The 24,931-nt window shown below is 44.2% G+C and overlaps 1 protein-coding gene and 1 long non-coding RNA gene across 2 annotated transcripts in view; both read left to right on the top strand.

Annotated features, from left to right (window-relative positions):
* The window catches only part of WWOX (WW domain containing oxidoreductase), a 933,211-nt gene that overhangs the window by 710,503 nt on the left and 197,777 nt on the right, over positions 1-24,931 (top strand). The gene's annotated exons all lie outside the window — the stretch shown is intronic.
* Positions 3,383-24,931, top strand: part of LOC107184492 — a 123,261-nt gene continuing 101,712 nt past the window's right edge. The window contains exons 1-2 of the long non-coding RNA XR_001515338.1: positions 3,383-3,581; positions 6,963-7,069. This is a non-coding gene — a long non-coding RNA (uncharacterized LOC107184492). The remainder of the gene's footprint in view (positions 3,582-6,962; positions 7,070-24,931) is intronic.

The following is a 24,931-nucleotide window of genomic DNA, read 5'->3' on the forward strand; positions in this document are numbered from 1 at the left end:
TTTGGAGGCAGCCCCCACCCCCGGAGCACCACATTTGTTACAGGTGATGCGCATCCGCACTCCCCCAAAGTCCATAGTTTACATCAGGGTTCCCTCGTGGTGTTTAGGTTTGGACAAATGTATAATGACATGAATCCATCGTTGTGGTATCATAGAGTAGTTTCATTGCCCTAAAATTCCTCTGTGTTCACTTGTTTTTCTTTTTGAACCTGCATCGAAGTTGGTTTGGTGTTTGTGGTGCACTTTCCCAGATCCTCAGGGGAAAGACAGCAGTCAGCAGGGGCTGGGCTGGGGTACTGCCATTTTGGAAACTGTCAAGGGGCATACTTCAAACACGTAGGTTTGAGCCTACATGTTTGAGCCTAATTCTGAGAAATAGGATCCTCAAGAAAGTTTGTCAGTGCCCTGGACAGTGTGGCTCAGTTGGTGGGAGCGTCCTCCTGTGCACCTAAATGTCGCCTGTTCAATTCCCGAGTAGGGCACATACACAGGTGGTGGGCTCAATCACCAATCGTTACATATATGGGAGGCAACCCATCCATGTTTCTCTGTCTCATCGATGTTTCTCTCCCTCTCCCTCTCTCCCTCTCCCTTCTTCTCTCTCTAAAATCAATAAAAACATGTGTTGTTTTTTAAAAAAATGAAAGTTTGACATTGCTTCTAAATAATTGAAATACATGGGTATCTTCAACAAGAACAAATTTGCTGGCAGCTTGAGGATTCTGCTCAGCCTTAAAGAGCTCCGTACCATAATGTTGGTTGTCCCTGTACTTTATTTAACAGAGTTGCCTGATGTGATGTTTTATATCATGCTTTGTCTCTAAGTGATTTACTGCTGGGAAGATAATAAAGAGTCCAGGTTTATACGCAGAAAGTCAGATACACCACGAGAATTGCATTGTGAGGTATTTCCAATTAAAGAGCCAATGCTTACTGAGATGGGCGCACGTGACTTTTCCAACAAACCACGCCACCACCCCTGTCTGTGAGGAGGTAAATCACTATTCTGGGATGCCCACATGCATGACGACCAGATACATTATCTGAGAAAAACTTCGCATCTAATGATGTTCTTTGGAGCTCACAGGGAAGAGTTATATTGGCTCGAGCTGAGGGTTTCTTTTGTATTTCTCTTTAGTTGTAAAAACAATCACAATTGTGAGTGCTTCCGGCTTGAACTTGTCAGCAGTCAGTGGCCCCCTGTGGAGATAGAGAGGTCCCTGTCTTTGGGGCTGAAGTGCCAAAGCAGGTGTTACTGTGAGACCTGGGGGCCTCACCCACCACACACCTTTCATCCGGGGTCTTCCTTCTGGTGGAACGCCCGTGATTCGTAACTCAGCCACGTTGCCTAGGAATGTCTGTTCAGAGAGTCTGTCTCTAAGAACTTAAGTCAAGGGATTTTCAAACAGTCGCTTGATTTATGAACGGGAACATCTCACTCAGGAAAACTTTTATTTGCAAGCACCATAGGAACAGGGCCTGAAAGAAATAATTAGGACTCGCTTCTCCTTTTGCAGTCTCAGATTTCCCTGCACGGGTGTGGGTGGCCCACTCCTGCATTTGTGAATTTGCAGAGAAGACAGTGGGGTGGGCGGCTGGCAGGGGGCGGCTGGCGGGGGGGGGGGGGCATGACTAATCCCACATCTTCTCTTTTCTTTTGTTTGTGTAACAACTCAGCTTGCTGTCACCACATCAGCACATTTTGTTACAAATCTCGGTGCCCTCTCGCTTTCGGTTTACTTAATGCATTTCTACATTTTCCCAAGGCTGCTCGGGCTGTTTTCTTGTGAGTGGCACGCCTGCCTCAAATAACTAAAATTGCCTGGGTCTTGGATTCTGAGCCTTCATATTCTCCCATATATTATTTGGTCCTATTGTTTCTTAACTCGCTCATCATTCACACGGTGAAGGAAATTCCATTTGGTCCTTTTAAGACCGCCAGACTAGCTGACTTAAACACTCAGCCCCAGTTGCTTCTGGATATTTCGGTTCTTTATTGAAATGGTCCCTTTAATGTCGTCTTTAATTTAATCAAATAGTGTCATCAAAATAACATTTACTCTATTACTGCAAATTCACTGCATTATTAACTAGTGTAACTAGACAAAAAAGATGGTACAAACCCCCATGGAAATATATACTTACTGTAAAAATGGATACAGTTCATAGAGGTTCTATATTTAATTTGCAGTTTCAAAGTACTCTCTATGGAGAGGTTTTATGGTTCTGAAATAATTTAAAAACACACTTTACTACAATCCATAGCAGGTAGTTTTTGCCAATTTGGGAAGTTATGGTGCCTTGTACTTTCCAAAGTACCCAGACTGCATTTTTAACAGTGATGTGCCTCTCTCTCATGAGAAATGGGGCTCCTTCCTCACACCACAGGTGGGTACCACCAAGGTTTCTTCATACCTCCCAACAACCCAAATGTAAGTAACATGTTATTGACAAGGATCCTATCAGGTTGGTAAAAAAAAAAAAAAAAACCAATGCATCAATGCCACTTTGGATAGTTTGATCAGAAAACAGGTCATGTTTGGGGCAGGAGATGAAGGATTAGAGGGTTATGGAATTTTAAAATTCTTTCTTCAATGCAAGAGCAAAGCATGGACAGGGAGGACAAGAGTTCTGGGCTCATTGTGTTGAATAAGTTATTTGCTAAGCCTTCCTTTGCCCATCAGTGAAAAGAGGAAGTTCTATGACAGTGAAACACTATCAAATAATGTAGTATTTTTAAATGTTTGTCTATCCACTTTCTCTTGAGATCAATAATGCCATTTCCCAATTGATTTTTTTTATCAGAATTCGCCACTAGCTATTTCTTTGTACAGTGGGAAGGTAAAATATACACAGAGCATCTTTATTTCAAGATTTTCATTCTTCTCCCTACCAAGAAATTCTATTCTTGGAAGGACATTGGATAGACTTAGAAATAAGAATATTGAACTAAAGTCAGTTCTTTTCGAAAGGCATATATTTTTTTACCTGTTGCTGTCCCCGCCACCAGCCAAGTACTATGCCAGGTCCTGAGAAAATAAATACAGATAAGTTCCAGGTCTCTGTCTTGTGGAACTTAACATCAAGTTGAGGACACAAACATGCGAAAAGAATGATAAAATAATTCAGGTGCTCTAATAGAAGCCTTTACAGGATTAACTATTTATATGGCCTTCTGTCCATCTGTCCATCCATCCATCCATCCATCCTTCCACCCATTTAACTGCCCATTCTTCTACCCCTACTTTCATTTATTCTTGCATCCCCCATCGGCCTCCCCCAGGATGTCAGAACCATCAGTGCTGAATCTCAGTGCAATAGGAAAGCACATGTTTTGGTTGAAGATCCAAGAGCTTGTCACAGTGTGCAGAATGACGTGGAGATCCAGATGCTGATGAGACTCCATACAAATATGACATCGAAGACGCTAGAAGCCTCCCCAAGGCCAGATGTACTGACTGAGGCATCTGAGATTGGGAGGATGGGCTCCCTCTGTGGTTCTCAACCCCGCTGTGATCATCCAAGGAATGGTGAAAAAAAATCCTGAAGTGTGGGTTCATCCTCTGGGGAGTCTTATTCAGGTGGGTTAGGGTGCAGCCTGGGCATCAGGATTTTGAAAAGCTCCCTAAATGATTCTAATTTGCGGCTAAAGTTGGGCGTAAAGGATGTGTGTGAGGGGCAGTCTTTCTGGATGATGAGTACCAGCGGTGTCTGCACCTTAGGTGTGTCAGTTAGTGGGTATATGGTGCATGGGGTGGGACAGACTAGTTGAACGGAACACTGGTTAAGTCAAATGTCATAGGGATGAGAGACAAAGTAGTATGTTGTTGAGCAGAGACTAGACTGGGGCAGCAAGATCAATTCCTGCCACCCGTGTTTTTTTGCAGAGAATCACTAATGCAATGTTTGACCCCCCCAATCTGGCCATGAATTAGGTCACAGATAAAAAAATACCCCTGCCTCTGACTAGGAGTGACAGAACATTATAGGGCCAGGGCTTCCTAGATTTCATTAGAGTGCTTGTCTTGTGGTACATTAAAAGGAAGTCAGTGTTGGTTGCTGAGTGACTGGCTGACGGTACTCATGCTTCAGTTATCTTATTTGTTCTTGAACAGCCTCAATACTTAAAGTGAAAGGAGACTGTTACCCAATGGAAATCAGTCACTTGCTTTAGGTGGAAGGCACCAGAAATTGCAACGACTGTCTCATTTTGTCACATTCTTACTAGAAAAGGACGTATATCCATGATTTAGCAGGAATTTATTGAGTCAAGCGCTGTCAGGCACAGAATAGATCCAGTGGTGAGAAGGAGAAAAATGGTCTCAGCTTTCTAGGATCTTGCTATCTGGAGGGGACAGAGAACTAAATAAGGAAACACAATACAGTACTACAATCATAATAATTCCGCATATCATCGGTCACCGGGTGTCAGACTCTATGACAGAGGTAAATAGCAGTTAATTCAAAAGGAGCATTTAAAGCTCTGGGACGTTTTTTCAATTCATTTGCTTTATTTTAATTTTTTCTTCTAAAGTCGGCATAACCTTTTATTGAATCTCTGCCTCCATTGTCATATCTATTTCACACACACACACACACACACACACACACACACACACACATCTTGAAGACTTTATTTTAATGGTACATAACTTCAGAACCTCTGGGGCTTGCTTTGGTATCCAAATCATCATAGCTTCCTGAAAACAGAAGAATCCACAGTGGATTCTCTGCAGAGTATCTTTGGGGAAAGATATTACTCATGTATAATTGGATGTCTCAGAAAGTAATCAACTCCATAGAAAGGTGCTTGCCCACCTACAGACCCCTAAGACTCCAGTGTTCTCAGATAAATGTACAAGTTTTCTTGAGACTCAAGCCAAACACTCAATGCTTATGTTTCAGATTATACTCTCCCTAAAACTCAGGTAATTCTTAATGCAGGGTTGGTGATATCTGAAAATAGATTTATAGTGGTTAGTGAGAAAAGTAGGGAAAATACCATGTGTGGTTTTTTTAATGATGATCATATGATTGGACTGATGATTATACAATTAAGAGTGGCTAAGTCAGTGTGGTTCTTTGTAAAACTTGTTGGTATAAGAGAATTTTGTCTTTGATTATTAAAGAAAGTATAGTCTGTTGCATGGCACAGAGAAGACACTCAGCAGGTATATAGTTATAGAATGGGATGCACAGGTGGGTGAGTGGATGGATGGATGGATGGATGGGTAGATGGGTGAATAGATGGATACATGGATGGATGGGTTGGTAAAAGGATGCATGAAAGGGCCTGTTTCCCTTAAGGGGCTCTTTACAAAAAGATTTTGATTCTCAATCATTCACATGCAGGAGGATCCCAGAGATTCCGATTCACTGTGTCTGGAGAGAAATTTGTGTCTCTATTTTTAAAACAAATTCCCCAGTTTTTATGGTATGAGTAACCTTGGCCTTCTGGATCCTAATTCATCTCTATTTCTACGACATCTTCCATTTTATTGCTAATTCAGAAATCATCATGCACTCATGTTGCCTGCATTCAGGAGGCACTTTTTTCAAATTTATGTCACCGGCAGTATGGAAGAGATTGGGGGTCTCTGTTGTTGGAGACAGCTCTCCTGTCATCAGGACCTCCATTCAGGGCACTCCTGAACAAGCCTGGATGTGCCTTCTCCCTGAGATCCAATGGGCCAGGCCATAGGGAAGCTTTGGAAAGGGACAGTCTTGGGGTTTGAACAAGAGAGGAGATGTTTGTCTTGTGAGTAGAATGTTCCTTTACAAGGTCACTCACTCTGTAGGTGACTCTCTATATAGTATGGTTTGGAGGTGGCATCTTCTTTCTCCATCTCCACAACTGAATCTCATGTCAGAGGGCAGAAATTTGGAGTCAGTGGGGGTACCCATTTTTTTTCTGGGATAAATCCGATTGTGAAGGAGGAAAGAAAAGGCCCAAGTGTGCTGGGAAAGGACTACTGAGTGGCTGAGGAGTTTGATACATTGGTAATTTCCTCATAGGCCCAGTTTACTCCCAGGAATGATAGTCATTTCCTAAGAAACTGAGGTCGCTTCTCATTGAGTTTAAAGGCTTAAGTGATGTATTCTGTCAGACAATTCTCTGAAATGGTTTTCCAAGTGAATGCATCAGAAAGTGCCTAGAAAGAATTCTGGCACAGAGAGAGGAGGGCACTCTGCAAGGTGAGCTGCTTGAGAGTCAGAATCTAACTTGAGGTGTATCATACATATGGTAAGATGCATGCATGTTAGATAGACAGGTCAGAAACTTTTATTTATGTATACGCCATGTAATTTATTTATACACCCATATAAAAATAGACAAGATCAAGATAGACAACATTTCTAACACTCAGAAGGCTTACCTGTACCCATTTTCCATCAATAAATCCCACCATCCTCCAGAGCTAGCCCTGTTCTCATTTCCATCACCATAGCTCTCTGTTCTCGAGTTTTTTATAAACAGAGTCATGCAGGGTGCACTCTTCAGTGTCTGTCTGCGTTTGCTCAGCATTATGTCATGGGAGTCACCCATTGTATCCTAGTCTTCTTTATTGCTGTGTTTCCAACATTTTATTAAAAGTTGAAAGAATTGTAAACATCCATATAGCCATCATCTAGATTTGACAGTTAACATTTCTTTCTACTTGCATTTTATCCATATATCTATCCCTCTTCCCATCCATCTATCTCATTTTTTATTTATTTCTAAATAAGTTGCACACATCACTCACTTGACTCCTAAACAGGTAAACAGGTGTATCATTATTGTATTAAGGAACTAGAGTTTGCTTATGGTTGTTTTGTTAAGGGCATGCTTTTTTTGGTCATAATTAGAGTAATGTAATGATAAAGCTATTAGGAGCCAACAGTTATTGAGTATGGACTTTGTATCAGACATCACACTTTGCACTTGATACGTGGGTTGATGTTGTTACTTCCATTTTAAGAAACCGAGCCTTGAAGATACTATCAACATGCCTACGTTTACAGAGAAAGCAATCCTGGATTGTGGCTGACTCCAAAGTCAGCTTGCCAGCGTGCAGTTCAAGTGAATGTGAGTTAAAAACTTGGGGTCAGTGCCCATCTCTGCCTCTTATTAGCTGTGTGACTTTGGGCCCGTGAACTAACCTCTCTGCATCTCAGATTTACCCTACGGTAAAATGATGCCACAGAGTTACTGTTGAAGGTCAAATGAGATTTTTAAATGCCTAAGAAAATACCTGCCTCATTGAAATTCACAATCTAACACTTCCAGCTAGAATATTCTGGGACTGTTAGTCTGTAGAACAAATGATGTTACTCACCCCAGTTTTGTTGTTACTGCTATTGTTTGTTTTGGCTTTGTCCTTGCTGAATTGTGATTTGATTCCATTTAAGCAGCTCTCTCTGCAAACACAGACTCTGCTCCTCTCTATCTCTTCACTCAGTGATGTTATAATATCTAGAGGCTTATTGATTATTTGTTTGATTCTATTGTGGGCACAGGAGCAGTTCTTAGATTAACACTATTAGATTTTCCCAAACAGTATTGCCGTGGTTTATACAATTGGACAAAACGGGTGATCTAATTTGGACTCAATTTGCTCTAAAGTAGAGCTGGAGGAGGGAGGTGCTGTGATTTGGTTCTGAGCCTGAGAACAAGTAGAAAAAGTTATCTCCAGGTGATATCTGTGTGCCTCATCAATTCCAGACACACTGCGTGAGCAGGTCTGAGAATTCAAAGCTTTTTTGCTTGGTTTCACTTCTCATCCATGAGGTAAAGAGCCTAGCTTTACCTAGCCAACTGCGATATTAAACCCACTGATATCATTTATTTTTCCACGTGAAATATCTCAGAAAAAAAAGTGCCACGTTGAGTTTTCTTGAGATTCTGTGTTAAAAGACTAGAGGTTAAGAGGAGATACAGATTTGCTCCCAAACAAATCGTTTCCTAATAGCTGCTTTGGGTGGAACCAGATGGAAAACTTTGTTTTTCTCCTTTCACTGTGTATGTCCACCCTAGCATCTGAACCCATTTTGATCATATCATCTATAGACATTTCAGGTCTACATTTTACCTTAACATTATAGCAGAGTTCCACGATATCATTGACTCTTCATTGATATAATTTATAGTGATGGCTATAAATTCCATTTATTGGCTATTACTGTAGTTTATTCCTATAATATTGAAAATTTAAATTGCTTCAAGATTTCCCTTATTATAAATAAGGCTAAAAAATAGCCTATGAGCACTTTAGACTAATAAATACAATATATAATATTTGACTATTGTATAAGATTAGGTTTCCAGAAGTAGAATTACTGAATTAAAAAAAAAAAGTGTACATTTTTAAGGGGCTTACATACATTTCATAGTTATTTTAAAGGCATATCAATGTCATTGAAAATGATAGTTTTGGTTCAAATCCCAAGAGAAAACTCTGGGGAAATTACTTAACCTCTCAGTGCCTCAGTTTCCAAATCTGTGAAATGGGAAAATATTAATGCCTACTTCATGGAGATGTTGTGAGGATTGAATGAGTTCATATATATATAAAACATGTAGGATGTGTCTAATATGTAGTAGGTTTAGTAAATATTATCTGGTTATTTTTAATATTAACTACTAATATTACCTCAATGGAGGAAGGATCTATGGAATACACAAAAATCACCCAAAGGCTTTCTTTGATCCATTGTTTCAGTGTCTCCCGTTCTAGAACCTTTCCTAGTCACTAGCCAGCCCCTGAGGTACCCCATATGTGGTTAGCCTAATTTCCTAAACTTAACCACCTCTCTGAGAAGCCCATCAATACTGATCGGTGTCTGGAAGGGAAGAAGCAAACTCATTGTCCAAAATGTGTTCCAAGTGGATGAGTCCAGCCCTGAACAATGGGGAGGCTTTTGAAGGTAACTGACCACAGGAAATGGCCAAGACTGGAACCATACAGATTTGGCTGGTGAGGGTTGAGTGGGCCTTAGGTTCCCTTTGATTGGACGAAGGACCCTGTGATGGTCAGGAGCTGACTCAGGAGCTAGCTGCAGGCAAAGGCTCAGAGTTCTGTAAATGCAGGAGGGGCAGGATTGGGGACAATGGGAGTGGCTTTGCTTACATGGGCCCCAGTGGAGCATCCTGGGACACAGCAGCAGCAAGAGCAAACAGGGAGTCTTCCCTGGACCCCCTGCTCTCCACCCCCCCCCCCCCCCGCCCCAGTCTTGTGTTCTCACTTATGTAGTGCTTAACCCAACAAATTAAAAATGTGATGTATCTCCATTTCCTCTGAGTTCTTCCAAGAGCAAGACTCCTAGCATGGTCTGTAAGAGATGATCCATCTGTGTGCATGAGTGGACACCTGAGTGAATGAATGAATGAATCCATTATTTCCAGAATATCTGGAGACTGTACCCAGACGCAACTTGGCCCAATGGGAGGACTGTGACTGCCGATCCCAGGCAGGAAACGTGAGCTCTGAGCCCTGACCATTCTGTAGGGGTGGATAGAACGTGCCATTGATAATTGTCAGACAGGCCAGGTCCTGCAGTTCTCTGGGGAGTTCTTGCCAACCTCGGGCAATGGGGTTGCCGTTTAACTTATGGATGCAGTGTTGCTTTATTATTAACCGTCACGAGCAGAGGGGCACGAGGATGACTGTGACCATTTTGCTTCACACGTAAACTTTGACCTCAGAGCAAAGGGGCGGCGGGTGCTTTTTCCAAGGACCCTGTTGATGGTGACAATAAGCAGGAGGCCCAGCTGCCAAGAAGGCTGATAACCGGAGAGCAGAGCGTGTCTTTTCTTCCTCCTTTTTTTAAACCATGCGCGTTGGTTTTAGGAATCATTAGCATGGTGAAGATTAAAGCTATTGGAGATAGCACAGATTGTTTCATTTTATTATGTTCAATTGGATTGGATCCGAGCCATTTGCAAAGTGCAGTATTACCATAAGAAGGGACTTAGAATGTTTGTCACATAATACCCTTTTATGGAGAAGGCAGTTTCTTAAAATTAAAAAAAAAAAAAGACTTGAAATAGCAAGGCTTTCTTCTGCTTTTGAAGTGCAACAAAATAGAACTCTGTATGTGCCCAGATGGACTGCCTAGGAGCTATATGAGTGGCCCAGCTCTCTGGTTCCAGAGGCCCTTGTCTTTTGGGGGACAAAGTCAAGAAAGTAAAGCTCAGGACCCCAGTCCTGCCTGTTCAACCAGAGCCATCCCCCTCTTAATAATTGCCTATTGTTCTGTGTACACCTTAGACACTGTTCGCTAAAAGGGGGGTTCCTGCTGCTTTAGCGACGATAAAAAGATAGTCTGCTGAGAACATTAAGGGAAAGATGCCAGTCACAGAGGACCATGGGATTCCGTTTACACAGAATGTCCTGCAGAGGCAAATCTGTAGAGGCAGAACATAGGTTTGTGGTTTCCTGGGGCTGAGAGGGCATGGAGGGATTGGGGAGTAACAGCGAAAGGAGGGGGTTTCTTTTGGAACAATGAGAATGTTCTAACGTTGATGTGGTAAGCACTGTAAAACTGTGACTGTACTAGAAACTATTGATCTGTATGTTTTAAATGGGGCACTTGTGGTATGTGAACGATATCTCAATAAAGCTGTCGTAAGCAGTATGAAAACCGTGATGTAATTCAACCAATCTGATGCTGGTGTCCTCAATGTTCCTATTTCAGTCCGGACTGGGACAAACACCCAGGTGAGGTCTGAGCAGCACACAGTGGAACGCCCTGCCCTGTCCCCCGCCTCCCCAGCATGCTACTTCCATTCAAGCCACCTGAAAGCCGCATCGCCACGGTGACTTTCAGTTATACAATGGGACTTACCTCGGCGCTGTTGTAATTTTACTTGAGTCCCTGTCTCTGCCCAATACAGTGCAAACCTCCTTGATGTGAGGGTCTCCAGGTCACGGTGAGCTAGTTTTTGAATAATACAATGACCTCATGCCCAGGAGTGTACTTGTTGTTGAGAACATACAATGAATAAGACACAACTCAGGCTCTAGACAGCTCACAGTTTTGGGGGGAAAACTGGTACCATTTAGTGAAACCAAGGAAGATTTCACCCAGGAGCTTAGGTTTGCTTTAGGGCTTGGATGATGCACAGAAGCTCACCAAACATGGAAGCAGAAGAGTAAGCATTCAAGCCAGAAGAGACATCATGGGGAAGAGCTAAGAAAAAACACAGTGTCAGAATCATGAGAAATTTGCTGAGAATTAATTTAAGAACATGATTTAGAAAGATAGTATATTATACCCCATGTCCACAACTTTCATGGAACAGTGTATGCTGTTCTGTCATCCCATATTAGTCATAATTCTTGGTGGCAACTAAACTTACCTTATGACAAAAGGGAGTATATTGGTTCATATACTAGAGAGTCTTAGAATTGTAGCTTCAGGCATGGCTGTATCCAGGGGCTCAAATACATAATCAGTTAATTTGTCTCTTTACATCTGTGTGGCTTACTTTATACAGCAGGTTTTCTGTGCCTGGTGGGAGAGATGGTTACTACAAGGACCAAAGTTCCATTCTCATATAATATCAGTAATAGCAAGAGGTCTTACTTAGCCTCTCTCCCAGGGAAGATTCCAGTCCAGTGTAGGTCACATGCTTTATCTCTGATCCAATCACTATGATCAAGAGATGGGCTATTTAATTAGCCGACCAAGGTCATGGGTCTACTATTGTGGAAAGGAAATAAAACACCCCAATTGGACCACAGGATGAAATGGAGGAAAGTGTGCTTTTCAGAAGAATAGAAGGGAAAGGAGGGACAAGCGTGCTAATCCCCCATATCCCCTGAGATTTTTTTTAAGTTCAGGCATTAAGCTACAGCTCTCGTGTTTTGTTCTTGTGATGTTGGATTTGAAACCTTAGCTGAGGAATTTACACACACATCTGTTAAATTCCATTTAGGGAAAATACTAACAAGAGAGAAGTAATTCATTTCTCTTCCTTGGACCTCAGTTTCCTCATCAACAAAATGGGGATAATAGTGTGGACACTGTAGCCTGTTTACAAAGATCCATGGGAAACATCAGGCACGCACTCAGAGAGCACTGCGGTTCTTCCTAGGCCAGGTCGGAGTGTGTCCACCTGCCATTTACACGGGACTTCTTCCTCCACCTCTCATTTTAGCAAACTCCGATCTGACAGACGGAAAGGATCCCTTTATCCCCAGCAGCCTCAGCTCTCTGGGGAGAGAGCAGGTTGTCCTGCTTGTACCGGGGAAGGTGAGGCTCGGGGCAGGTGACAGAACCACGTCATTTCCAGATGAAACAGGGCTCCCTGGACATCAGCTGCCTTGCTTGGAGGGGCGGTCAGACAAAGAGCCAAATTTAAATTCATGTAATGTTGCTGTTTGTAACAGAGAATACTTAAGACATCTGCTCGGAGCCTCGCATTATAAATGAATGGAAGGGATCCAGGAGTCCTTTATAAGGTGGGGGCTGCTAAGTGAGCGCCACATATTTCAAGGCAGGGTCTTAATCAGACGTTATTTATATCTATAATATTTTACAAATTAAAAGCAGCAGAAATAGTCACTGGAAGGATGACAAGCAGGACAAAAAAACAACAACAACAACAACACAAAACCTGAAGCCCAGAAGAGAGAGGCTGATGATGATGTCTGGGAAAGGAGGGGTGAAAAAGGAGCAAATTTACCGTCATTGGCAGGTGTCAAAATGTTCCGTTTAAATGAAATGGCACGTGCCCTGCAGTAGCGTGGGTGCTGCACAGCCCACCCGTGTTTCTGTTTCGGCCGCCCAGCCTATTTTCTTTCCCGTGCAAGCTCAGCCGTCTCCTCCCTGCCTCTGGGTCACAGAGGGCTCCTACTTTATTATTTCCTTTTACTTCAGTTCATTATGCTCTGTGATTCAGTGGAAACATAAAAAATGGCTCTTAATTTTAATTAATGGCAAATTTAGAGCAGGCCCATTTAATAAATCTGTTCTTTCAGCTTAACAAGTCTCCTCTCCTGTAAGGGCCTCCTGTCATTTGATTAATTCCAGAGACTCCAGACCCCGTGACTGTGTTATGGACAAGAGCTGCAGGTACGTCAGGAGATGCATAATGGACTCACAGGATGCCGTCCCCAGGTCCCACTGAAGAGTTGGTTATTTGTCCTGCAGTTGGGACTCAGCTGTTGTTTCCACTGGGATTAAACAGCTGTCACATTGTTAATGACATCAAATTCACTCATTAAGCCTCTCGTTCCCTTCCCACGGAAAGTGGGGATTCAGAAATCTCTGCCACATCCCCCTTTATGAGGGAGTGAAAGTCTAGGAAAAAAAAAACTGGCCCTTAAGCCCTTGTGCTGATGGGTTCTTGTGAGGAGTAATTAAGCCGCTTTGTAAAGCGTGTTGTTCTGTTGGCATTTGGGTGCTTACGTCCCATGGTGGGAGCAGCTGGGAGGACTGGGAAGGTGATAAAGGGAAGAAACCTAGAATTCTTCTAGTCATACCTCCACTTTTTGTTTGTTAACAACACAAAACAAAGTTACTAAATAATTAACCAACCAGAAGTGAACTTGTGTGTGTTCTCAAAAGTATACCTGCCAGTTTCTTCAAACCTCTATAACCATATATCTGATCAGTAGGAAGTCCCTGCACTTTTTTTCTTTTTCCTTTAAAACAAAATATTTTTATTGATTTCAGAGAGGAAGGAAGAGAGAGAGAAACATCAATGATCAGAGAGAATCACTGATCAGCTGCCTTCTGCACGCCCCCTACTGGAGATCGAGCTCACAACCCAGGCATGTGGGGAATCGAACCATGACCTCCTGGTTCATAGGTCAGTGCTCAACCACTGACACACCCTGGCTGGGCTCCTTTTCCTTTTTTTAAGAGAATTTTTCCTTCCATGTTCATCTCCCAAATTGAAAAACACACTTTATAGGGTTTTATTGTTATTTTGATAGAGATGGTTTTGTTTTCAAAATGAAAGTTTGAATCCAGAGTTTGATTGAGAAATCTGTTCCCCGAGGAAAAAGTAAATGAAAGTCTCTCTCAGTGTCTTTGGCAGCACGGATTCTTAAGAATATAGGGGAGTAAGACATGAAGGTGGGAGCCCAGCACAGGACTCTTGAGCTGGGGCCCCCAGTTCCGCTGACAAACACAATAGGGGAAAGGATGGGTGTGTAGGCTTTTGTTTGCTTTTTCCTTCACCTTGTTTGTTTCATTGCACAATACCAGTCCTAGGATTATTTCAAGATAATTGTACTGTTAGTTCCCTTTCTCCCCCGCCCCTCTGTCCCCTCAGGCAAGATAAAACTCACACAGTGTTTATGTCAAATGTTAAACATTATTTTCTAAAACTTTTCACCTTTCTAAAAAAAACACCTTCAAAAAGTGTCCTCTCCCCACTTCTGTGGCTGAAAGTGCAGGGCGATTTCACACATCAAACACAGCAGGATAACTCCAGGAAGAAGGGAAAGAATGCGAGAAATCCAGAGCGAGGGATGCTGGGTGGGCGGGAGGGGCGATATGCTCATCAGAGGACGGATTCTTTTGGATCCCTGTTAGAGAAAAACCATGTCTAAGGAGCCCACAGGAGCAGGAAAGCCACGGGCAGTTCAATAAATAACCACCTTCCAGTCCAGATAATGAAATACGGGAGTTTTATGTGTCACATCAATAAACATCTTAATTGAACAGCACGTGGCTTCTCCCCTAGCACATGCCTCAGACTGCACTCGCTTTCCCGAGTCTAAGTAACTGGGGAAGTCACTCAGACTCGACCTCTACAGCGAAATGGGACTCTAGTGTCCAGAACCAGGCCCAGGGGTGATGCGATGCATCCATCTTAGTTTAGATTATCAACCAAAATAAGCCATGTATTACTTTTCAGTGTATCATGTGATGCACAAAGAATTGCTTTAGGGTTTTGTTTTGGTTTGGTTTGGTTTTAGCAAAAGCCTAATATCACTGACTCATAGGAAACGTTACCCGCTGGAAATTCCTCAGCCTCACTAGCTAATGTTCTTCGCCGTTACCCCTTGGTCAAGCCCCAAGACCCACCCTCAGTCTCTGGTGTTGGGTCCCTCGGCTCTCCACCCTCCAGAATGGGATGTTCAGGGTGTAACCTCACAACGCCTGCAACCCAGGCGGGGAAGCAGAGGCAATTTATTAGCCCAGCTTCCTGTCCACAGGAGGCCCGGGGAGGCCTTGAATTTCGCAGCTGCAAGTCAAATTCCACCAGCGCAGTCGCGGAATTTAATGAGGCCTCTCTGGACACAAAGAGAGATGGACATTTCTAGGCTTGCTGGCTGGGCTCCCAAGCCTCCTCCTCTCTCCTGATGAGACCTTCATCAAAAGGCCTAGGATGTTGTCATGGCTGGGTCTGTCCTTTTGTTTATTATTCTACATGCAACTCTAGACCTGCTTGGCCCTCAGAATTTATTGCTGCCAGTAAAAGGGCCCCCTTCAAAAACAAAAAGACAACAGAAACGGTTAAGCTTTATGGTATAGTTATCCTTTAGTGAGCACGCGTAAGCTTGACCTCATCTGATTCAGGTGTTCCCAACTGGGGCCGATTGTGCCCCGGGACCTCAGGCGGTGCTGGGAACATGGCTGGTTGTCACAGCTCTGGCGGAAGGGCAGGAGAGGCCAGGGCTGCTGCTAAGCACCCTGCAATGTGCAGGACAGCTCTTGGCACCAAGAATGATCCAGGCCCAGATGTGGACAGGCCTGAGGATGCGAAACCCTGGGGTGGTTCTCAATCCTTTATTTTATTATTGCCTCCCAGCCCCAGGAGCCTTTTCAGATGATTTTCCTGAAATTTTAATGCCACAAATCTATTGCATATCTGTTTTCATACTGTCTGCATATCTGTGCTTTACACAGTAAAAGGGGAAGCATTTTTACTCTCCCACCTTCTCCACCCCCAGGACCAGTGTTCACTCCCCCCGCCCCCAAAGGAGTCACTTCCCCCACTGGTAGCTCTGAGCCATAGGCAGTTTTTGAGCAAGAGAATGTAGTGAGGGGATTCATCTTTTATTTTTATTTATGTTTTAAATTAATTTGGGGGGGGGGTGACATTGATTAATAAGATTATGTAGGTGACAAGTGTACCTGGCTACCATGTGGTAAGCCCGGGGCTCCTAGCTCTGTAAGGTCCCTCTTCCAGCTGTGTCAGCAGCCACAGCCATCAGCCACTCCCCCACCCAGTGCCCTGCCACTTGCCATCCTCCTGCCTCTTTAGCTGCCAATTCTCGGGAACCTTTGTGAAACTGCTCTCTGGAGATGCCACTTCCTTTCAGTGGTGCATCTAGTCAGCTCCCCTGCGCTGGGCTCCAGCAACATTAAGGGATGCTGTTCCACCTGAGTATACATTTCAAGACTGTGTCTTCCTCGCCCATCATTGGGTGGCCTGCACAGTTCCTGGCCCGGAGTGAATGCGTGAGTGAACGAATAAACAACTGAATGAATAAGGGCTTTTCTCTTTGCAAAGCTCCCTGCACATTTTAATCTAGCCAGCATCTTGCAAAACACACCTACTTCTTTCTGATCTTCATTTTTAGGTAGTTTTGAAATGAGAACCAAATGAGGCTGCTTTTGCTCTCGACACGCCAGGTCTTCACACACTCCCAGCACCCAGGGCTGTGTGGCCAGTCTCAGATCCGGAGCAGGTGATGTGCGTGGGCCTCTGACTAACAAAGCCACACAACGCAGGAGGGAGGCAGCCTGGAAAGCCAACAGAGGCAAGTAATTTCTGAAGAAGGGACCCAGGAGGCGGAGAATGGGTGGCTGATGCAGAACAAAGAGCCTGGTCCCTTCCCTGCAGTTCCACCTCAGTCTCAGGGACGCAGCCAGGATCCCTGAGACCAAGGATCGAGGTCGGATCCCCAACTTGTGAGGGCCATGGCCTCAGTATCACCAGGCCTTAACGCTCAACCCATCAGCTGGCTCAGAGTGTGGCTCTGAGATAAAATAGTACAAAGAGACAACTCCAGGGCATACGGCGGCTCTGAAGCTATTGCTTCTCGCTTGCCACACCCGGTCTCTGTACCACACTTCTGCTTCAAATACTGTTCATAAGGCCAATGTTAGTGCTGCCATTGACAGTGTCTCCTTAATGCCTGGGTCAGAGGTCAACGTGCAGGCCAGAGAGCTGAGGTCTCTTGAGTATGAGCCCCCTCAAGCCCCTCCCTATGCCATGCCCTTTGTATTCGGCCCACCCAAAGGGGAGTCACTGGCCCAGACTCCACACCCTCTGTTTTGTGTGATTTTCTCTCTTGGATGAGCACACCAGCTACCCAGAGGAGTTCCTCGGGTCTGGGAGGGTGGGTGTTTCTGGAGGCTCCCGCACACATCCACCCGCAATGCCTGTGGTGCCCTCAGGCACTCTCCCAAGAGCGGCTGCATCCTCCTCGTTGCTCCGTAAGTGGTATGTCAGGTGCCCATCCATCTTTGAGTCGAGAGGTTGTTTTGAACGACTCCTTCCAGCAGAACTTCCTCAGAGTGGTGGGGGCTCAGAGGGGAGGAGGGGAAGGGTGGCGTTTGTCAGAAGGCACAGGCCTCTGACTCCAGAGTCCTGGAGGAATCTCAGAGGCTGGGAACTCCTCCAGGTAATATTTATTTACCTGATTTGTTAGGACCACAGAAGTGCTTGGGGTGGTCCTCTTCCTGCCCCCCAAACCAACCAGACTCCAAAAGCCCAAGGAGATTAGTTATGAGCCTGCCCCATCCACTTTCGTCCTCCCCGAAAACCCACCAGGGACCTCCTCTCCACACAGGTCCTCATTTGGGGGAATTTTTCATTCCTTTTTCTTTTTTCCTGAGGGGCTTAATGTACACTTTTCATATAAACAAGAGAGGTAGGAGGGAGGGAGCAGAAGAAGGAAATGGTGTAAACTGAGCTGAGGGAAATGCCCAGAGGAAGGAAAATTCCAACAGAGGGCAAGGCAGGTCAGCGCAGCGCAGGCTGCTGGGTCTCCGGGTGGTGCCTGAGTCCCCGGCTGTCCTGCAGGACCCCCTTCCTGTCCCCGTGACAGACACCACTCCCATCTTTCCCTCACCCCAGGTTCCTTCTGGATGAGTTCTTTCTGGACAGCAGCAGCAGACACACATGCACACATGCAAGGAAACTTCAGGGACATTTTTTTCTTTTTCTTCCCCCCCTCTCCCCAATTTAATTGAGGTGAAATTCATATAACATAAAATTAACCATTTTAAAGCCAACAATTCAATGTCATTTAGTACATTCATAACTGTATGCAGTTACCACTTCTGTCTAGTTCCAAAATATATTATCCCCTCACAATAAAACCCTGTATCCACTAAGCATTATTCCCTATTCCCCTCTCCTTCCAGCCCTTGGAGGCCACCGAAGTGCTTTCTGTCTCTATGAACTTGCCTACTCTGTATCTTTTACATAAAAGGAATAATACAATACGGGACCATTGTGTCTCTCTTCTCTCATTTAGCATGTTTTCAAGGTCCATCAAGGTTGTAGCATGTATCCCTGCTTCCTTCCTTTTTGTGGCTGCATAATATTCCATTGTGTTTTCATAGCACATTGTGTTTATCTGTTCTTCTGTAGGTGGATACGTATATTGTTTCCACAGTTTGGCGATTGTGAATAGTGCTGCTATGAACAAGGATTACATGGTTAGCTAGGTGCTGCAATTGTATGCTCTGCGGCTCCCTGACAGAATCGGGCAGAAAAGGAGGGAAAGACTAATATTTTTAGTGCAGGAGAACTGTTAATATTGCCAGTCTTCATCATGAGGTCCGTCACGTTAGGTCCATGTTACAAATGGAGAAACTGAGGCAGACGTTGCACTTGAATTGGCAAGATCTGAGTCAAACCTCAATTTTCTCAATTAATTGTTCTGCAGTTAATTAAATTGATTGCCTAGCAATCCAGCCTCAATTAAAATACTAATAGTTTATTTATTTATTTATTTCATCATTTACAAAGCGTTTTTACCTGCGCCATCTCACAGGATCCTATTTGGATACCCTGATGATGGGGATAACAATGTGTCTAATTATCCCATAGGTAGAGTTGTGGGAACCGCACATGACATTTCAAATCAGGATCAGAATTTTGACCTTGAAAGTAGGACCAGATCTACTTACTCAGCTCAGTTCACCTAAGGAGACAGAGGTCCTGGTTTAGCTGCTAAATGTGTTGTCTTTTAAATAAATATTTTGCCGAAGAGTTTATTGTCATCAAGAAAAGAAAAAGTAGGAGAACACTACCTTGAAAGTCCTCCTTAGTTTTAAAAGGATTGAGCTCACTGCACAATGGGAAGGGTCATGTTATGTCATGTTTTTGGAAATGTCGCAGTAGGGTTGTATAAGGTCCCAGGACTGGTCCCACTTTCTGCTTCTTGATTTGTGTGTAGATCTGTGGACAGGAGCTATTTGCTCCATGGTCATGGGTATTTTTGTCTGTAATGCAAGAGTGCTCTCCAGAGTCCTCCAGCCTCATGAAAGCTGTTCCCGTGGACTTACATGGCTTGGTGCGGAGCCCCCCTTCTAACTGGGAGGACCCTGTGCCACTGGGCTTTCCTGAAATCTGCATGGGGTCTGCATGGCGTCCTGAGTGTGTTAGCCCTCGGGAATGGCTTTGCCCACACCTCCCAGCGCTGTTCCCTCATTCCTTCTTTAGGATTTCTCTGCGTGTGCTAATGCTGAGCCATTTCATGATCTCTATGTGAAGATCCAAAGTCGCCAAAGGGAAGAAATTCCAGTGGGGTCTTCTAAGCAGAGTGGAGGGAGCAGAGACAACGCAGGGAGATGTTTGTGCAGCACCCACCGCGATCAGGATGGTTTTCATCCTGAACATCATTCAAGTCCAAAACAGCCCGAGGGGTAGCTAGAACCGGCTATTTCTATGTTGAAGAGCAGAAGAATGAAGTAATTTCCCTGAACTGCACTGAAGATAGTTTGATTTCAAAGTCCTTGCTCTGCCCATTATGCCACATGCCACCTCACAGTTAAATGGCTCCTTCAGACATCCATGGACTCCAACCCTGCCGCCCTCTGCTCTGCTGAAAAAACCCTCAAAGGACAGTGAGAGCACCAGCTTTTGATAATGGGGCATCTCAGATACAACATCTCTTGCTGACGGGCGCTGGACCTATGGTGGGTAACACGTGTCCTCTTGCAGGACCTGGCCCCCTATAGGTGACGCCAGGCCACGGCTAAGTTCTGTGGGGTTTGAATTCCTTCTCCTTCATTGCTCCGAGGAGAAAAAACAAAACAAAATATCAGCCCTGATGGTGCAGTGCGTCCGCCTGAGAAATAGGAATGTGAATTTGCATTCCTTCCAACTGTGTGTTTGCAAAATATAGACAGGCAAGTTTGAATCACTTTGACTTTGAAAGCATGATCTTGAGCAATTATCTGGGGGAAAAATACCTCCTTCTCACTAAATAGGTCTGTCAAAAAGAGTCAGAGTACAGCGAGCCATTGCTGGAATACACGGGTGTGCTGGTAAACCGGCCCCAACCAATTAAATAGCGAAATGTCGACTGCATTCAGGCCCTTCCCGGCCCACAGACAGGCTTGTGTAAGTTCATTTTCATCGTAGTGTGTATGTATCTTTAGACCTGAACTGACAGATTCCCACAGTGAACTGGGTAGGGAGTTATCAATTACATGGTTAGCTAGGCGCTGCAGTTGTATGCTCTGCGGCTCCCTGACAGAATCGGGCAGAAAAGGAGGGAAAGACTAATATTTTTGGTGCAGGAGGACTGTTAATATTGTAGACTGGGCTCCTCAAATATGTATGTTTATTTAGTTAGGAGAAAACATGAATCCTGCAAACCCTAAAGAAGTTTGCATTAAGAAGTAGTGATTACCATAATATTCTCTTCTCAAATATATTTTATTTATTAAAGGAATACTCTCCTGAGCATCCCTTGATTCTTCCTGTGATAGGTAAATTAATTTCATCAAAGTTTGATTTCTTCATAGTGATCTTGTGAACGGTGCTTGAACTAATAAAATTACCCTGAGCAGATTGCTTATAAAGCCGTTTGCAATTGGAGAAGCAGTAATTAGGGCTATCGTTGCCTTTGGCTGCAGAAAAATATATTCCTTTGTTTTCTTTGCAAAATATTTACTATGGGTTCTCTTGTAGCCTGAGTCTGATCTGGAAGTTCACTTGTATTTTATTTTTGTGGACTGGGGCTGAGAATAGCTTTCTAAAATATATCTTCCTCTGAGACATCAAACTCCACTAACAGGGATTTCTTTACAGAATCAAAGAGTCAGAAAGAGCTGAAAGATATACCATGGATGCCTAAACTATTGATACTTAAATAAATAGAAAAATATAGGGTAAAGGACAGAAGTGTCTGCAATGAACTGGGGGACAGCAGGGTCTGCAACCAGGGCTTCCTCATTCCTGGGTTTAGGTTCTTTCCATGGATGGCATCCTTTTTTTTTTTCTTTTTTCCTTTTTCAAAGTTGCTTAGCTATTCTAATATCTATACTGCCAAAGATTTGGATGTTGTAATTGATTGTGCAGATTCTTCCCAAGTGAGGGGGAAGTGATGGATCTGCTTCATTATCCTCCCTAAAGTAGATGGGTCAAGGCCAAATCTTATGGAGTGGGTTGTAGAGTTGAAGAGTCGCAGGTGTGTCCTGGGGAGAAACTGCCTGGAGCAGTGCTGTTACAAGAGGTGACTGCTTTAAGCCAACCTGATACAAGAAGCTTACACATATGGCTTCAGTGTATTTTTAGAAAACACTTAACAAAACAAGTTATAAAATGTTAGAATTGAGTTTGTTTCCTTATCAAGGAGTTAGCATCAAAAGTACCAATTATGACCAACACTATGCCAAGGGGCAACACTAAAAACCTATAATAATTTTGTTATTATTGGGAAATTGCCTCTGTGTTTTATTAAACGGGTAGTCTACCAAATATTTGCCCAGAACAGATCCTTAACACATAGCAAATAGAATGAAAGTTAACATGCTTGACACAGGCATCGTTTTTGAGTTGAGTATCACACCATCTTCTGTTAAGATGGATTTCCTTCTCAGAAGGATAACACATTATGTATCCATCAGTGAAGACTGAGCAGGTATCATACCTGTGCCTTCTTTTCAGATAGAGCAGACCATGATGCTATGAAAGGAGGAGCAAGGGGAGGAGGGAGGAGGTAAGTTAGGATCTTGGAATGTGTCATGTAGCTAAATGTCCACCTGCCTGTTGCCCTTTTCTCCTGGTCACACCACTAGATTATATTTCCTAGACTCTCTTGCTGTTAGATTGGATAATGTGACTGAGTTCTAACCAATGGAATGCTCCCCAGGATGGAGCGAGCCTGGATCCCTGAATCACTTCATGGAGCCCATCTCCCTCTGGTCAATAGGACTTTATAGGAATGAAAGATAAACTTGTGTGTTTTAAGCTTCAGTAACTTTGAAGTTTATCTCTTATAGCGGGTAGGGTTATCTTAGCTAGTACAGAAAGATGGGACTGGTGAAGCATCCCATCTTTCTTGAGAGTTGTGCCTTCTCTATTTTTTCCCAATGAATCCAGTATAACCATATGGCACCTATTCTTGTGCCATGTTTGCCTTTGGACGAGGCTGATCTATGGCAGAGCTTGGACTTCTTAGGAGCGTTAACGGGTAAATTGGAAGTCCCCACCCAAAGGCAGTACTCTCGAGGTCAGGACTTGGCACGCTTTTTCTGTAAAGAGCCAAATACTTAATATTTTAGGCATTGTGGGACACACAGTCTCTATTTGTGATTATTCAATTCTGTCATTGTAATAGAAACACAGCCATAGACAATATTTGATGAGCTTACATTGGCTATCTTTCTGACCCTGGGGTGCCTCTCAGATCCACTTCTGGAAATGTCTGTGCGCCAATAAAACTGTATTTACAGAAACAGGCGGCAGTCTAGAAAGGTCCCATAGGTGATCAGTTGCCGACACAACTGGCTTATTTAACAACATAAGGATTCTTCAGGATCCTTCTATCAAAAATATCACACAGCCCTGGCCAGTGTTCACAGTGGCTAGAGCATCGGCCTGCGCACAGAAGGGTCTTGGGTTTGGTTCCTGGTCAAGGGCACGTACCTTGTTTGCAGGTTCCATCCTTAGCCCCGGTCAGGGTGTGTGTGGGAGGCAACCAATTGACGTGTCTCTCTCACATCCACACTTCTCTCCCCGCCCTCCTCTCTCTCATTAGCTCGCTCTCTCTCCCCCTCCCACACTCATTTCCACTCTCTCTAAAACAAAACAATCAGTGGGAAAATATCCCTGGTGAGGATTAACAACAACAAAAATGTAACACACATTTTCGTGTTTTTATAACAATATTCAGAAGTGGTCAGAGTTTCCTTGTCTGTTTTCATGATTTTCACTGTGGTGTCTGTCAACTGCTAAGTGGATTTGGGGTAATGAGTATGTGCAGGGCATGTAACAGAAAGGAGAAAAACGGGGAAGAAGGTGTCATGTGGAGAGTGGAGGGACAGCTTGGCATTTTTTTTTCTTTTATAAATTGGCTCATCTATCGAAGTCTGGTTTTATTTGCCATTTTAACAGAATATGTATTGATATTTGGGCACAAAGAAAAACCCTGGCCCAGGTCCAAGTTCCTCTGAGTCCCCAGACCCGTCCACCACTGCTCCATCAGGAGCCAAGCTCCGGCACCCATATTTGGGACTTTGGGGGGATTTCAGAATTGCTGAATTGCAGATGAGTTCCGCCCCAGCAGCAGGGGATTCCATGGCATCCACACGTGATTCCTGCCAGGACTTACCTCCAGAGAGGTCTCCGTTTCCTGTTGATCCTGGGGTTTTCCATGCCAAATGCTCTGTTCTGTCACCCTGTCACAGCGCGTTATGTCAGGACAGAGGCACAGTTCACCTGTAAGCCTGTGTCACCTGCATGCAAGGTGTTGTGCTGTATTGTCTTAAATGCAGCTTGTCAACACCACGGGGCTAATCGCAGTGTCAAGGTCCCTGTGCCTCTGATCCCTTCGCATCTCTGGCTGGAGCAGATTCCCCTGTCACTGCTGGGAGTCACTCAGACAGCACGCAGAGCAGGCACGTGATTTATCCAGACCTGCACATCAGAACACTGACCGCTCCAGCAGTCAGTCAGCCAGGATCCATCTGATTCAGAGACCTTGACTGGCTCAGGGATGCGGATGCTGTGTCAAAGGTCATGGCTCAGAGCCAAACACGCATCATGCTGACCTCTATTTCTCCTTGAGGAGTGGATTTGAGAGGCACCCCAGGGTCAGAAGGATAGCCAGTGTAAGCTCATCTGAGGCGGCAGGGGAACATGGGGGAGACGTCAGGATTAACTGGGGCTGAGGGAGACATTTACCCAAACAGGAGCACACACCCCTGGCCTCGTCAGCATTTCCCCAGGCAAGATGAGTCAAACATTTATATTTTTACATATGCAACATGCTTGCAATTTTCAACCTGGGGTGATAGAAAAACTTATTGAGAATAGTTAATCAATTTTACAAAGGAGCCCCAGGTAGAGACGCTTCCAGACCTACAGTTTTGAAAGTCACCTGGAGGATACAGTCTGACTCAGAGCTTTCTGAAGGCACATTCCTAATACGCTCTCTGTGCTCCACGAAGAACAATTGGTTTGGACATGAACTGGTTTCTGTTTTTAGACTTCAGGCCCACAATACCTTAAATAGGCTGGGGCTGTGCTGATTTCACCATTCTTTGCATTTTAGTGAATTTTCTTGTTATGGTTTCATATACGTGATCTGCAGAGATTGAGGGTAAATAAGAACAGGAATGGCGAACTCATGGTCTACTTGCCATCATCCCCCAATTCTGGGTCCCTGGCAGACATCATGAACTCATCCGTACTCTCCTTTCTTCCCCAGCATGGACATGACTCCCTAGTCCCGGTCAGTTCAGTGCTCCACAAAGCTGTGACCAACTGAGCAGGGTCAGCCCATGTGTTGAGCTTGTC

This window comes from Myotis davidii, unplaced genomic scaffold (assembly GCF_000327345.1).
Source record: "Myotis davidii unplaced genomic scaffold, ASM32734v1 scaffold391, whole genome shotgun sequence".
Taxonomy (NCBI): domain Eukaryota; kingdom Metazoa; phylum Chordata; class Mammalia; order Chiroptera; family Vespertilionidae; genus Myotis; species Myotis davidii.